The 16,031-nt window shown below is 40.4% G+C and overlaps 1 long non-coding RNA gene across 2 annotated transcripts; it reads left to right on the top strand.

The window, feature by feature from the left end:
* Window positions 1-9,666: 9,666 nt before the first annotated feature.
* LOC308583665 lies at window positions 9,667-14,583 on the top strand. Of its 2 annotated transcripts, XR_014006326.1 has the most exons (4): window positions 9,667-9,729; window positions 11,077-11,121; window positions 14,080-14,123; window positions 14,213-14,583. It is a non-coding gene; the product is annotated as an uncharacterized lncRNA (long non-coding RNA). The 2 variants fall into 2 exon arrangements; XR_014006327.1 differs by having other exon boundaries at window positions 14,080-14,583.
* The last annotated feature ends 1,448 nt before the right edge of the window (window positions 14,584-16,031 follow it).

The following is a 16,031-nucleotide window of genomic DNA, read 5'->3' as shown; positions in this document are numbered from 1 at the left end:
ATACAGGATTTCAGCTGGAAGCCACTAGATGTGCATTAACTGGAAGTGAAGCAGCATGTCCTCTCCAAAACTTTTTCAGGCACAAGGAGTAATGAAAGTGGGATTGCCTATATGCACCTCAATACCATCATGAGCACAAATAAACATGAATGCTCAGGAAGAAGACTGGGGCCCTTATTCACAGACAGAAGTCACCACTGGATGCTGCAATCATGCTCAAACACGTGATATGTGAACCTGCCCTAAGATTAAGCACTCCATATATAACTGAAACCAAATGGAATATGGTAAGATGTTATAGTCTAAAGCACTGTAACCAGCAGATTTCTATACTACATGACAAACAGCTGCCTTGTTTCTGTAGCTGTGGCTGCTAAAAACAGGAATCCATTCTCTCTCTCTCTCTCTCTCTCTCTCTCTCTCTCTCTCTCTCTCTCTCTCTCTCTCTCTTTCTTTCTTGTAGAAATGAATGAAATGCAGAACCAATTTTCTAAGAAGTCCAGTCCATCCACCTTCTACTCTAGTACACTGTCATAGGTTTATTTCTTTTTTCCTTTTCTTGCAACCTATCTGTGCAGTCTTTACAGGAGACCATAGGTGGTATCCAGCTTAGTCATACTCAGAGTAGACCCACTAAAACCAGTGGAATCCCCACTGATTTCCCCATCTGTTTGGTCTCTACATGTCAACGGAAGAACAGGAATTTTAGGCAATGTTTGACCTGGAAGCTCCATAAGCCAATGATCCAAACCATTTAAAGCATCTTTTTCATTACCCTGGGTTACCCAGTATCTTTTCTTTGGCAAGAAAGAAAGAAAGAAAGAAAGAAAGAAAGAAAGAAAGAAAGAAAGAAAGAGAGAGAAGGTATGTAAGCTCTGAATGTGCAAGAAGTCCTAGAATCTTCATCGCAATGAATTTATTTTCCCAGGTAGTGGTGAGAAGATTTGCTGGTGGCTGGCGAATAACTACTAAGTCTCATGGGAATGAAATGTCCTAATGCGGCAAAGCACACAAGGAAAGCACAGGAAGAAAAGAAGGGTGGTAGAGGAATATAAAGGCTCATAACTTCCTTACTTCAAAGTGTACCTTGAGGACACTGCTTTTCCCCTTTCTTAAGCAAATGAATTGGCAATGGTTATTTACATTGCCGGCAGCACTATGCCATTCAACTCTAAACCAATTAGACTGAAACCCTGATTTTTCCTTCCATCCTCAAGCCATTGAAAATAGCTGCAGAATACTAGGCAATGACTCCCAAATTTAGAAGGACGCTTAGTGCCCTAATTATTTTGCCTGGCTGTGCACCAGGAGAGAATCAGTTTGTTGGGACGGGGAGGGTATTTTCTCATCTCACCTTGTTAAGGGGAGCTATATATAAAGTCACTTAATCTGTCACACACTGAGATAAGGTAAAGCCTTGCTGGAGGAATCTTATTTTGCAAGGGGTTGCCTCCAAGCTAGCCAAGTCTCTTAAGCAGCTTGGGAAAGATGAGGTGCAGCAGCCCTGCTATGTAGGCGGTAGTTTTCCTTCCAGGACTGAGGTAATGAACATGTCAGGACAAATCAGCCATGCCCACGCAAGCCGTCTTCAGGAATCCCTCCCTCATCTTAGAAATTCACAGGCAATCCCGGACTACGGAATCAGCCCACAGACATCCTGCAAACTGCCCAACTGTCTATTTTCAACCCCCAAAGCATTTGTTTTCTTGGTGCTTAAGCACAGATATGCATGAAGTCAGCGCAGACAATGCACAGACATTTCAGGGTGGAAATCCTATCCTATGTTTAGTCTGTGTAGCAAGTCCTACTGTGTGCTGTGGGGCTTACTCCATGGTAAATGTACATAGGACTGCACTCCAAAGTGCCAAATGTTGTTGCCTGATGAACAAAGATCTGTTGAACCAAGTGGAACTTCAGAGTAAACATACATATGATTATATCCAAAGAAGTTTTAGTCAGAGTACCCTAGTGAAATTAGGCTAAGTTATGTCCATTAATTTTAGTAGGTCTGCTCTGAGTAAGATGACTACCACACTTAGGACTGTGTTGTACTTCTTTTAATTGGTAACTGCTGGCCAGGCAGCTATTTACCAGCTATTATGGAAAAGCTGGCATAGATTTATGGCCATCTGTCATGGATGCTTTAGTTGAGATACCTGCGTTGCAGGGGGTTGGACTTGGGGTCCCTTCTAACTTACAATCCTATGATTCTGTTCTATGATCTGCAGACCCTCCAAGTGTCCTTATTTTCCAGGGACAGTCCTGGGTTTACAGAAGCCATCCCTGTTTCTGATTTGATCCCAGAATGCCCCACTTTTCCTTAGCATGTCCCTATTTTCAATGGAGAAATGTTGGAGGGTTATCAGCTGTCCCTTATGATACTTCCCAAGAGTGGGCAGGAAACTCACCCACTGATTCTTAACAACTCTGCATCTTAATCTCCACAGGAATGGATGCTGTCTGTCGTCATTCTTTAGCACGAGGGGGCCACTATTAAGAAATCGAAACCTGCAGAGCAGTTTTTTTTAATCTTAAAATGCAAGCACACTGTTAAGTGGGACTAACTTCTAGGTAGACATGTGTAGGATAGTAAATTTCCTCTGCCTTCTTTTATCACAATAAAAAAATTCCTTTCAGTAGCACCTTAAAGACCAACTAAGTTAGTTCTTGGTATGAGCTTTCGTGTGCATGCACACTTCTTCAGATACACACAAGTGTGCATGCACACGAAAGCTCATACCAAGAACTAACTTAGTTGGTCTTTAAGGTGCTACTGGAAGGAATTTTTTTATTTTGACTATGGCAGACCAACACGGCTACCTATCTGTTCTTTTATCACGTAAGAAATAAATGATCAGAATTTTTTTGCTATTCAGAACAAATGAATTAAAATGGGAAAGTTTCTTTGAAGCAAGGGAAGGCCATCCATAGCAGTTTCCTTCTCTATCTAGGCTTGGAAAGTCCTTCAAATCCCCGATCAGTTCCTCAATATTTCCTCTGTTCGTAATGAGTTGTAGTTGCACAATTTGAACTATGATTTTAACTATTCATGCCAAACCATCTTTCATGGATATGATTATATTAACTATGAATCACACTGGGCAGAATCATCTGCAAACTTCTATTTAGGCACCGTGCCCTCATATGCCAGCTCTGCAGAGGTTTTCATAACCCAACTGATTTATTTGAAAGATAATATACAGCTTCCTGAATGGGCTGGTCATAGAGGCTTGCAGCAGGGTTCCTTCAAGGCGGAGAGGGATCAGAGAGTCTCAGAGTTAGGCTGCACTTAAGGAGGTAGTCCACACACAAGTTAATTCATTGTGTTTGTGTACACCATCTAATGAAAGCTGCTCACTGCTAACAGCACACATATGTGCTTCATTTGCAATGGCAAGGGAAAGTGGAATGGAAGTTCTAGCCCAAGGGCGGCTGTAGAGAACTAGCGGGCAATGAAATCAAACTGATAGTTCATTGTGCAATTGACAGAAGCTATCTGTCAAGGAGGCAATTCTGTGTAATTGACAGGAGGAGCATTCTGACAAGGAGGCAAAGTTATTAAGCGATTATATGATTTACAGTGTTCTTATTTGAACATCAGTGGCTACACATGCACAAGCACAGCCACACACATCATTTGTCATGCTGGTGGCCACAATCACAAGCAGCAGCCTTGCACAGTGTATACACAAGGGTAAGTGTTAATCATGGTACAATCTCTTAATCTGCTTTTAAACTGGAGTGTGGAAAAACCCCAGGGACTGATTCACACATGCATACCTCTCCTTCAGTGACTGCAGCATCAAAGAGGGACTTGCAGGTATGAAAAGGCAGCTGCGGACCATCAGACATCACAAACATGTATCACCTGAAATGCTTATGTTTGCAGAAGTGTCATGGCTTCACTTTCACTTTTCTCCAAGGCTCCATTAGTGATGTTAGACTGTAGTCATCCCGAAGTAAGATTGGGATCAGATGGGAAGAATCCTGCTCACAATCTCTTCCTGAGCTGAACTCTAATTCTAGTGTGGGTCTTCCCACATGGCTCAGCTTTTCCCATGGGGAATAATGAAAATATTGAAGCAAACATAGTAGTTTTCATCAGGGTCTATTGGTTCACATATTTGATTGCATAGTGTCAACTACAATAAATGGTACAACCAAGTCCGGAAAATAGCACGACTGTGGTCCAATAGTCCGAGGATTGCTGTTTCAGCTCACACATCACCTGCAACGATAGCAATCTGAGAGAACGGAAGAAAGCCAACCTGAGCACAACAGCTGCAAGAAAGTCATGATCTGCTGTGCAGTGTCCCTGAATGGCAGTGATCCTGCAATGTAACCTTCTGGCCATAAGCAGCTTAGCTAAAATACTGGCACACCCTTTATTTATAGCCTGATTAGATCAGTATTCAGCCATATATGTACTCCTAATCAGGTTAGGTAGGTTATCATCTCTGACACCAGATTATTATGTCATAAGCCTTCACATCCATTCAGTGGGTGTGTTGAGAGATGTGCTATTATGTGAAAATGAATTATTGAGATACAGCCATGTGAACCATGCATCAGATGATATTATGTGAGCTGATGCCTTTTTGAGGATGGCTCAGTTGCTAGAATAAGTTAGGGATTTCAAAGGCATTGAGTTGATGCCCGGGTGCAATTTCCACTTGGTCCTGGACCAGCACAACTTTCAGTGTGAAACAGACACTGTATTTATATTCCAGCATTATTTTTTTTCTAAGAAAGGAAAGGAAAGGAAAGGAAAGGAAAGGAAAGGAAAGGAAAGGAAAGGAAAGGAAAGGAAAGGAAAGGAAAGGAAAGGAAAGGAAAAGTCCACCACCTGAATTACCAAGACTAAGTTTTCAGGTGATTCATTGATTGAGTGTCTCCATTTTCACTTGCCTCTCATTATTCCACTCTTCCTTTCCGCGTGGGAAGAAATGAATGTATCTGCACTTTCACTGTCACAAGTCAAGCGCACCTGCGTAATAGCAGTGTACACACATGCAAATTTAACAACCCATTAGCATCAAATGGATTAATGTAAGGAATCAAAATCAAGGCAGCTCTTTTGTTTCACATATACTGCAACTGTTAATAAATAGAGGCTCATGGTCACCTCACGCATCGTGAGTTTTTTGCAAATGGATTTGAGTTTTCCTAGGTATCAGTGCTGGTGCTGTTTTTTAAAAACAAAACTTTCCCCAACCATGGATCCTCAGATACTGTTGGACTACATCCCCGAGAGTCACCTTCCCCAGACATTACTGAACTCCAATTCCCACCATCCCTGGTCATTGGCCAAACTGACTAAGGTGAATAGAGCTGTAGCTGCCTCAGTTTCTATGAAACACTTCTTGTGTTGAAATCCATAAGGGTATCTTTGTATATAATCTAGGTTTACATCTATACTCCTGAGAAATCATTTAAAATCTATAAAACTACCCCAAATACTTGTTGGAAATATGAAGAGCATGAAGGGAAGTTTTTATCATGCTTGGTGAACATGTAAAAAAAGGTAAAAAATATTGGATACAAATACATACACTGATACAGAGAATTTTGAAGGTTAACTTTCAATTTGAATCCAGAAATCTTCCTGCTGGGACATATGGATGTACAGTTAGAAAAGTATTGTGGAGCTTTGCTTCACTATATGATTAGGGCAGTGAGGCTTTTATATGCACAAAGATGGCAAGAATCATCATTACCAACAATTAATGAATGGTTGTTAAAATTAAAGGCTGATATGGCGAAATTGACATGTTTAATCAGAGAAAAGTCATTGTTAACATTTACTGAAAAAATGGAAACCACACATGGACTTTCTGTGTGAAAAAGAAAAAGAAATAATGACATTTGGATTTGAGGAATGGGGATAGTGGTTTATAGAAAGTGGGTTTGTTGAGTGTTATACTGGAGTGGATTAAGTGAATAATGTTTATATATAGCACACACACAAAGAATTGGAAGTTCTTTAACTTCTTAACTTTTCTCCTCTTCCTCCTCCTCCCCCTCCCTTTTCTCTCTCTCCTTTTATTTCTGTCTTTTAATTCCTTTCTCTCTCTCTCTCTCTCTCTCTCTCTCTCTCTCTCTCTCTCCTTTTTTTCTTTTCTTTTTCTTTCTCCTCTCTTTTTCTTCTTTCTTTCTTTCTTTCTTTCTTTCTTTCTTTCTTTCTTTCTTCTTTCGGATTAATGTTTTGGTTTGGACCCCCCCCCCCGAAAAAAAAGATATTTGACAATAATCTTTGTGTCTCTCTTTATAAACTCTAATAAAAGTTATTTTAAATAAATCCATGTCATTGCTGAGGTGTTGCTAGACTTAGGCACTTTAATAAACTGGCAACCATGGCTGGCATAAACACACCGCCTTACCTTTCCTCCCAATTAATCTTGTGTAAACCAGCGAGTTTGCTCTGTTCCCCATAGAGAAGACTGAATGTTCTTGGCACATGGGCAAGTGACTCAGGCATGATTCAGAGGTGTAGGCAAACTTGTTAAGGGCTTGTTCAGCACCTCATGTGTGGCCACTGGTCTGTGAAAGCCCTCTTTCAAGCCAGATCGCACCTGGATGGCAAAGTATCTATGACTGTCCTGAACGTGCCATCTCATAAAAGCTGTAGAAGCTGAACAGTGGAAAGCCCTGCCCTCCAATTAGCAGAAGTCTGAATTATTTTTGCTTTGCCAGGAAGCAAAGAATCTATGTTCATATTGTACTGGTGGAAATGTGGTTAAAGTGAGGGAGAGACATAATTTGTTCTCACCTCTTAATGGAGGACCTTTAAAACTCATCACAAGTTTCTACGCTAATGAACACTTTCTTCACATTCATATGTTTTCCCTCCCCAAATATTTAAAACACAGATTTAAAATATAATTCCTTATTTCAATATTTGACCAGTATCTAACAGGTGACATGGCGTATTTTACAATGTTTGAGAACAAACATTCTGTGGCAGTTTTTGGTGGTATCTGACAGCTATCTGTGAATCTTATGTAATATAATATGGCGAATATTGTTTTGACATTAATGAATGTACTGATTAATGCCAAAGTAGGCTTCTAATAAGTTTGCAAAGTACAGAAACCAGTTGCACAGACAGTAAAATATAAACATCCATAATTAAAATACACAATGAAACAATCCCATTAAAATATAGATGTTCATTAAGATAAACAATAAAACAATATATAATTTATAAATATAAAGTAGAAAACTCTATTTGACAATATTTCAAACCTGTAACGCAGCAGATATCAACATCTCAGAATATCAGACACGCAACACACAATATTTAACAGTATTTAATGTTATGTGTTTTGAGGGTTCTTTTTGCACCAGCCATATATATATTTGGCAGAGCATTAATATTTTGAAGTGTTACAAAAATTCACTTGCTGCCTCAGTACTACATATTTCTGGGAAGAAGATGGTGAGAGCATTTCCTTGGGTTATCAGTTTTGCTCATTTTGTTAGCTCCCGGCTCTTTAGGGCTGATGCATATGCAAAAGACAATTGAATACTGGCTGAGACTGGAGTGAGATAAGGCAGGGAAAGCCTGGTGGAGTTGGACTGTCACTTTTCACAATGTGGGGCGGGTGGAGAGATTAATAGGCCTGAAACTGTTCTATTTTATCTGCTTGCCTCAAATGTTTCTCTTTTTCCTCTGCATCTCCACTGGTGACAATAAAAGAGAACGTTACGCTATATAGTTCCAGGTGGCTTGCATAATGGGGGCGGTGGTGGTGGGGAACCTGTCTAATGAAACTCTAGCGATTTCACTGGGGTTCTGTCCAGTTAAAATTTGGCTTGGTGTTATTACAGAGGAAAGGAAGAAAGGATGCAGATTCGTAAAACAGGGATCTTTGCCAAGTCTACAGGCTCTTTCATCGCCAGATGGGTGGCTGAAGGAAGTTTAGTGACTACATTGCTTAGGTGGGGTTGACAATTGTAACCATGGTGAAATTATATAGAAGGTAGAGTTGTGTTGACAACATTGCCATTGCCATGGATAAAAAAAACATGTGAATGATATATAAGAGTTCTCTCTCCCACCTCTCTCTCTGTGGTTGCCTGTGAAATGTGCAGCTTGGTTCTCTTAGGAAGCTAGGGGATCAAACTTGCAACCTTGCCATTATCAGCACCATGCTGTAACCAACTGAGCTATCCAGGCTGATACCTTAAGAATGTGAGAAGAGTCTTGCTGATTCAGTCCATGGCCCATTTTCACAAGGGACAACAAGATGGCTATGGTAAACCTGCATGCACTCAATTCTTTCCCTAAACTACACCTTGAATTATACAGCCATCTCCAGCGAGGAGCACACTGTTTTCTGTTCCTTCTGCACCTGAAACATTATAGCCTATAAAAGGCACAAGCATCTGGACACATTTTAATGTGTCAGCATGGATAAAAATGGATTCCAATGGGTCTGGGCCAAATTTTGTTTGTATTTAATATGTTGCTTCCACAACATCTACTGCTTACCAGATGAAATACATTTCCCAGAATGCCTTTGAGGAAGTTGCTGAGGATCCTGAGAGGTTAATGCCATAACTCTCATGCCCTGCTTGTGAGCTTCCCATAAGCATCTTGTTGGCCACTGTGAAAGGGAATGCTGGGCTGGATAGGTCTGTGTCTGATCCAACAGGGCTCTTCTTAAATGTTCAGAAAGCAATGGTGCAGAGAAAGGCATTCTGAGTGGTTACTCTTCACTCGCTCCTACTATAGACTCTCCAAAATCAAGGCCTAAACATTTTCTGGAAGCACTGTAAAAACCACCTCTTAAGATCACCTTTGGGGCTCAGAATTAAGACAGGAAAGCTTGGGGTAACAATCAATGTGAGTCCATCTTTATTGTGTTCTGTTAAGTTAAAAAAAATGGTTGCCTTACAGTTTATATATATTTAGCAGAGTAAAAAAATGAAAAACTTTGGAAGCTGGAGCTAACCCACCACTCATCATTTATCTCATTCAAACATCACTAGCGTTGCTCAAAAAGGTAAAATAAATTCCACAGGAGTCACATTGGTAAAGAAACAAAGGGTCTTTACTTACAGCTGCTTGTAGACTTCACGTCAGCCCTGGAGGTCTGGCAACCCTAATGGTGAGTCCTGCAGAAACCTGACTTGTTACCAAGCTAGGGCCAGGGGCAATACCATGGGGTTTCTTCCTTCAAACTCTATGGATCCTGCCCAATCTCTCCCGCCAAGGAGTGACAAACGTGGATTTCTCAATCAAACACCAAAATGTGTTCTGTAAATTCAGGGTCTGTGGGTGTATGAGAAGTTGATTCTTTTAATTGAAAAGAACAAAAATAGAAGAAATAAAACTACTGGTGATCACATCCGACTGTTTGTTTCCTGCCTGAAATATACTCCCCTAAGGGGCAAGCACAAAAACCCCTTGGTGGCTGTGTAGAAAATGTACGTAATTCTGTCTTTCATTCCTAATGACATTGCCACCATTAGATTCAACCAACTCTGCTGTAATTAAAGGGTTTATTTTTTTTACTTCCAAAAGGTCTCCCTAATTACACAGTGCTTGTAAAATACTGCTGTTTGGATGTTAGCATGCTTTTAAAAGATAAAGTAAAGTAGAGAGGAGGGTCCTCTCTAGTGGTTTGATTTTTCTTTACACCATGTAATTCCTTTCTTCCAGTGTATTCCAGTGAAGCAGCATCTATATACGGCACTGAGCATTCACCTTGATTTTCTGGCAGGGTATTTATATGTCTTCCCATTAATCATTTATTCATTCAACACTTTTCAATGCATTCAGAGCTGTAGATTTCTGGTGCTAGAGTGACACAGTGCTTTAATCACTTTAATTGCGCAAACCTAAATTTCCCAGAGTTCCCTGGGAAGAGGGATTGATTGTTAAACTACTCTGTGAATTGTAGCTCTCTGGGAGAAATAGGCGTGTCCTAACATCCTCAGCACCCATAACAAACTGCAGTTGCCAGGATTCTTTGAGAGAAGCCGCGACTGTTTAAAGTGGCATGATACCGCTATAAATGTATAGTGCAGATGACAACTTATTGGGGTAGATCATGTGAAGTGTCTCATATCAGAAGCACATTTCTGGGCATGGATGTCTTACATGCACAGCTGCATAGATGTGATAAATGACGGCTTCCATGTGCAACAGCCACCATATGGAGCAAAGTACCAGAAGATCCCACCTCTTGCTCCTGACATCCTTTGCCTTAATGTTAAATGATTCAATTATTTCCTTCGGTCCTAGGTTTTGTCTTGTCAGCCTGGTGTTGCATCACATAATCTGAAAGAACAAACAGCGATCAAAACAGTTCCCCAAAAGCTTCAAGCCCACTGATATTTTTTCCTGCCTCCTGCTTTCTAGTGATCCTGCCATATGCTGAAGACTTGTATGCCAATTTGAACCAGATGCTAAAAAGAAACAGGCTTCTCTCCCTCTGATTTTCAGATTCAAACGTTCCCCAGCCAGTCTGGCATGACTCATTCGCACAGCAGAGCCACCTTCCATGCTCTTCTGTTTATGAAAGCTGTTAACCACAGTGGGAAAGAGAGAAGTCATGAATATAATTAATGTCTTTGTATAATACCAAAATTTTAGGTTGCTCCTCTCTCTCTGCCCCCCCCACAGCAATAAACAGTTATGGTAGAGTAATAAGCAAGTGGTAGCCTGTGACACATACAAATCAGCCTACGCTACAACAGCTAACGACTCTTTGTTCTCTCTGATGTCATGAGCTTGGATTCCCAGCTAGGGATTTTCTGACTAAGCCATATAAATTCACAATGTGCTTCTCTGGATTTTCTCACAGTCGTGGGTAGATGGGTGACGCAACACATTTTTCATTCTGTAGCACATTAATGGGGTGCTGCCTACTAGTGGTGCAAAAAACATTACCTCAAATGACCACCTATGCTCAATCGTACATAAACAGGTGAATCTCCCTCCTCTCACAGTCTCTATATTGTCTTATCAAGTGCATTATTATTATTATTATTATTATTATTATTATTATTATTAAATTGTCTTTTAGTTCTGAACGTGAACTCTATTTTATTTTAATTGCACGGTAGACCAAAACTGGCATCCATATACTACTGCATCAAAATGCTATTGGGGTGAGTAAGACACTTTTCTATGCATAACCCTATTTGGTTGTTATCAGTGAAAATTATCTCACCTTTCCTATGCATGGAAGCATCAGTAGAGAAGGCGTCTCCACTGAATTGGAGTCCTTGCTTCCACAGAGAAGATATGTGGATCTGTCACTCTTTATATTGCTCATGATTCAGTTTTTCTCATAGAGAGGCCCATATTCATTTAAAAATCTGCAACATTGTTCTAGGGGTGGGGAGGGAAAATAACCCAAATCACTGGAATGAAATCTGTATTTGAAAATTAGCAAAGCATATTTTAAAAGCTGTAGAGTACACAATCACTGCTTTCTACAGTAAAACTCTCAGATGTTCAGAGAGGCAGATGGCTTGAAGGAGAACATGTAGTTATCATTTCTGCCCTGACACAATGTGGTAGTGTGCCATTTGTCTTCTCCAAGTAACTGCGTCCAACAGGTAGAGAATGAGATGAGAGCAACTTAAGATCACGAGAAGAAGAAAAGCCCTTGAATAAATAATTGCAATACTTAAATTATTCCCAACAGTGCCAGAATTCTGTTCAGCCATTTTGTTTGTCCTGAGAACTAGCTCAGATCACTTTTCTAAATGATTCTACAAAATGCTTTTTAGTGATGAGTGGGTGTTAATGATTGCTGTTAATGTAGCATGGAAAGTGGAAGGGCACTGCTTTTAACTGGAATTTACATTTTAGTCAATGTAGTTTATTTGCAAGTGAATTTAAGGTGTGTGGTTTTTTTTAAATCCAGTTTTATGTAACTTATAAAAATGGCCCTCAGTTACTTTGGCGGGTGTTGACCACCCACAGATACTGAAGTGATCTTTTCATTTTGTGATACATAGATAAATCACAAACGTTCTGGTCTTAGACATGGTTTAACATGGACAACACTGGAACAGAAAACTGGTTATTTGAATGCATCCTTAGAAGCATAGATACCTGCTGCATAATTACCTTTGTCGCTATCCTCCCCTCAGTCTCTCTGTCCTGATCCTCTGTTCAGAATCACAGCATCCCAAGACTGCTTTTTTTTGCATTTGAATGTAATGAGTAGTTTGCTCCCCCATCAGATACAGGAAAGTACAATTACAGCAGCACCATCACCATAAAATTCACATAAAATGTGGGAAAGCCCAATCTTCTCAGCTAACCAAAGCAACCCAACACATTGCGCTGCCTGAGATGGCCCAACAAATAGCAGCAAGAAATCAAGATGCATAATAGTACCCAGGGCTGATGTAACTGACAAAAAAACAAAGAAGCATCTTGACCTCTACCTGACAACTAACATACAATAATAGAAATAATTGTTTAACCATTTGCTGCCCTTTCATATCTCTCTCTCTCTCTCTCTCTCTCTCTCTCTCTCTCTCTCTCTCTCTCTCTCACACACACACACACACACACACACACACACACACACACACACACAGAGCTGTGTGAGATGACAGCTTCACTGTCCTTAATTGTAGGATTGGCCCTGCATCTAATTATATACCTGATAATGGCCCACACTCCCTAATAATTATGAGGGGATTATAGGGAATGTGACCAATGTTACTCACAGTATGGAATGCATTATTTTTTTAACTCTGGATAAATCATATATCCTTTTATGCAGATATTCATACTTCAACAACATACATTCAATTATTTCTAAATAAGTACATTTTTTTTTGTTTCAAGTTCTCCAACTCCACAAGTGCCCATTTTAAATTTGCACAAATCACACATGCAAATGATGAAAGAATGCCTTGTTCCTCCCTCCTCTGGGAGGCGCCAACTCTATATAAGGAATGGGAGAAAAGCAGTCTCTGAATGACTTTCAGACCACCTTTGGTAACCACAAGAGGCAGTCAAGACTAGGGCTCATCGTCCCCCTGCCTTGAGAAAACTTAGCATATATGCACATAACAAAACCATCCTTCACAAGAATTTTCCATAAGGCAGCAGGAACAATAGAAAATTAGTGACCTTGGGATGGCGCCAGGAAGCTGAACAGCTTGGCCATTGTGTGGAAACACAGCTGACTTTTGCACAGGAAACAATCATGGTTGATTAGATACTACAAACTCCTGCCTCTATTCTCCCCCCCCCCTTGTCTATCACCCCAACCCCTTTCTATGAAAGTGAAAGCTTTCTAACTCTGAATTTCACCTATCCGTCTGTGACACAATTAGTTCTGTCAGATGCAACCTCATTCTACGAATGGAACTATCAAATGTTTCTCTTGATGATAAACCAGGTGGTTATCAATGCAATAAATCTCCCTCCCTTTAGAGTAGGGTTCTATTTCAGTACACCAGGCTCCCCATTGCAGAAGGTGAGCCCATACCATGTGGGGCACTACAGGAATAGGAGTAGTGTTGTTTGGAAGGAAGCAGGGATAATAGGACTGAATTCATAGCACTTTATTTTGTCTTTCATGTTTTATGCGATCTTTCAGATGATGTAAAAGTCACTGCTTGAAACCTAGTCGAAGTTGTTCCATTTGCAGCCTTGTTAACTTGGAAAATCTTGGGAGTTTGGCACTGTAATATCACTTAACGAAATATGTGGCATCCCAGCATATCATTCTTTCCCACCATTTAAAATTTAGCATGACATGGCCATAGAATTGATCAAGAAAACACAGTTCCACATCACAACAGGCAATGCAGTGTGAAATGAATGTTAGAAGCACTAGCATGATAACCAAGGAAAACAGCACAATAAATCCAACATCTGAATGCAGCCTTAGTTCGCCCTCATTCTCCTCCTTGTGTGATGGGAATCATGGGTGAGGCTGGAAGGAGAGTAATGGAATAAGATCTATATGTGCTGTGATCAAACAAATCCAAAGTCTGGCTACAATGAGCCTTCTGTAATTATGTTTAGGAACTAAATAACATATGCAGCACGCTACTATCACAAGAAAATCAATTCTTTACTTATGTTGTCAGGTCTCCAAAGAATGAAAAAAAGGTTTCATTATTAAAAACTGAAGGTAAGCCTTAGAGAAATGAAAAGTGCAGAAAATGAAAAAAAAATAATCCACCATAATTATAAAAGCTAACAAAAAACATTATTATCCAGAAAAGGAAATCAATCAAGTATAAGCTACGGAAGAAAATCCAACTCTTCATTTAAAGTAGTGTGTATTTATTAGGACTCTGCACCAGCCACAAGATTCAACCTGTATCTATAGTGATGAACCCTACAGAAGAACCAACCCAATTTCTTTTGGACTGTTTTTGCCCATTCAATGTACTGGGCAAGGCAAATGGAAACCACCTGCATTAGTTCACAGACTCCCTCCAAACACACAATCAGCTCTCCAGGTAGCCTTTCCCCTTTTATCCCTAAAGGAGAAGGACTGGTGTTAACCCTTGGATGTACTTCCAGCAGATGGGCTGGAGTGGAATAGCAGTGGCTTCACCCAATGCCAAACATTCACTAACCAATAAAAGTTGCGGCCTAATTTGATCCAATAATTTCTATACTATGTTGTGTCAAGGGAATGGGTTGGTCATGGGGCCTTGGCATGCAAGGAGATTGTAAAGTTTTAGGCAAATGCACAATTTTGGGAAATCTCAAAATGGCCAACATTTGCAGGCATATTAGCTCCTCTTGAGTGGATAATGATGAATGGGTAATCCAATGCATGTGAGAGCCAGTTATTTGTGACTCACTCCTACATGGATGACAAGTGCTGGAACATTTACTGCCATTTCTGTGGAACTGCACCTCATGCACAGGACTGGGAGATCTGCTCTTGGAAAAGCAGTGTCTTCCCACACAGCTGGGGGTATATCTGAAGGGCACTCTATCCAGTTGGTGCCCTTACTGTCTTTTCTCTTCTTTCTTTGTTTTCCTGTTCACCTCACTGTCAAAATTTGGACTATAAGCTCCTCGGAGCAGGGATGTTGTCTGTATATGTGCATGCTTATTTGACTCTGCGAAGTGCTGTGCAATATGGTGTGATAAATCAGAATAAAACATAATAATAAATAAAAACTGGCCATAAAGAAGCCCATGGCCCATGCCACGTGCCAAGGTGCCTGTCAATTTGACAGGTCCCACTGGGTGCTAATGAGATCCTGTCATGTGCGATGACAGTTTGACTTTAAGATCCCCACGCTTGATTGGCATCTGTGTGTGCGTGGGAGAGAACTGAATGCATAAAAGGTGGCAGCAGCTGCTGAGCCACGAGAACAAGGCCGTGGGTGAAAGGCTAACACTAGGATTCCTGAAATGGCAGCAGAACACGAAGCACAGGGCACTCCTGTCAAAACCAGCAGCCTTATTTATTTGTATTTCCTGTCACATTTATATCTCACCTTTCCTTGCTGCCCCCATTTTCTCCTCGTATCAACCATGTGAGGAAAGCTAGTCTGAGAGACTGTGACTGGCCCAAGGTCACCTAGCGAGTTTCATGGCTGAGGGGGAATATGAACCCAGATCTCCCAGGTCCTAGTAGACCCTGTTTCATCATAGAAACCTCTAAGTTTACATAACATATATACCGAGATTATCATTAAAAATCAGAAGTTAAAAATAATTTGTCCTACTTTCACCCCATCCCACCAAATATAAATAAAGCCAGCAGTTAAAAAAATATACATTACAAAATAAAATTACATATTGAAATCCATGGCAACTTTACATATCTAGGTAGCTTTGCTGAAACAAGCTTGTCTTAGCAGGCACTGAAAACATTACAGCACAGGAATCTGCATTACGTTGGGGAGCATCTGTATCTATGCCTAGTAAGCAAGCCTGGCTACATATTACACCCCTCATCATGTGCAAAAGTGGCTTGGCTCTGACTGATAAGTATTCTTCCTTTCCCTTTCCAGTTTGTTTGTCATCGTTGATGATGATGATGATCATATAATAAAAAATAAATATTATC

The sequence above is a fragment of the Podarcis bocagei genome, assembly GCF_964188305.1.
Source record: "Podarcis bocagei genome assembly, chromosome: 3".
NCBI lineage: Eukaryota > Metazoa > Chordata > Lepidosauria > Squamata > Lacertidae > Podarcis > Podarcis bocagei.
This window is presented reverse-complemented; position numbering and strand designations above follow the sequence as displayed.